The following is a 1,014-nucleotide window of genomic DNA, read 5'->3' as shown; positions in this document are numbered from 1 at the left end:
TTGTATCTCTGTGTGTGTTGTTGGTGGGGGGGGGGGTCCGTACGGGAACATTTTGTGTGGGTGTGCGTTGAGAGAGCAGTGAACATATCGGCAGCGGCAGTTGAAAAATCAATTCTCGTCCTGACTACAGGCCCCTGAGCACCACCAAGTAGTAGGTATGAACACATGCATTCTGGATACACACCTCACCTAATCACCTTACTATGATTACGCACTCTATAGCAGCCAGTAGTAGCACAGCCGAGAGTGGTTGCACCCAAAGCCCAACCACACGATGTGGTAGGTATCTGCAGTCAGCTGTTGACTAATGAAATGGAGGTGCTCAAGCGGGATTTGACAAACATATGCCTGGAGACGGGGGTAAGGTTCATTAGGTGTCATGGGATTGTTGTAGTGTGTAAACTTCTGCATTTAGTAGACAAACATTTGGGTAATGAATGCACCCACATTCAATCAATTGAGCCAAATCGTATTCAAACGTTTATTGTCAAACAGGTGGTACACTGTCTAGCAACCTATAACCGTTATATCTTGGGTCAACCCAGTCAAAGCTATACGCACGTTCTATTGTCTTCGTATCTAATCAAATTTTCTTTTTGTCTTATCATATTCTCGTATTATCTTATCATATTATCTTATATCTCATTATATTGTCGTTTTATCTTATCATATTGTCTTATTGTCATATCAAATTGTCTAATTGTCTTATCGTATTGTCTTATTGTCGTATTGTATTGTCTTATTGTCGTATTGTATTGTCTTATTGTCTTATCATATTGTCTTACTATCTTATCATATTATCTTATTGTCTTATCGTATTGTCTTATTATCTTATCATATGGTCGTAATATCTGATCATATTGTCCTATTATCTAATCATATTGTCTTATTGTCTTATCTTATCATACTGTCTTATTGTCTTATCAAATTGTCTTATTGTCTTATCATATTGTCATATTATCATATCATATTATCTTATTGTCTTATCGTATTGACTTATTATCTTATCATATT

The sequence above is a fragment of the Sphaeroforma arctica genome (assembly GCF_001186125.1).
Source record: "Sphaeroforma arctica JP610 unplaced genomic scaffold supercont1.804, whole genome shotgun sequence".
NCBI classification, from domain to species: Eukaryota; class Ichthyosporea; order Ichthyophonida; genus Sphaeroforma; species Sphaeroforma arctica.
The sequence above is the reverse complement of the archived record's forward strand: the minus strand, read 5'-3'. Positions refer to the sequence as shown.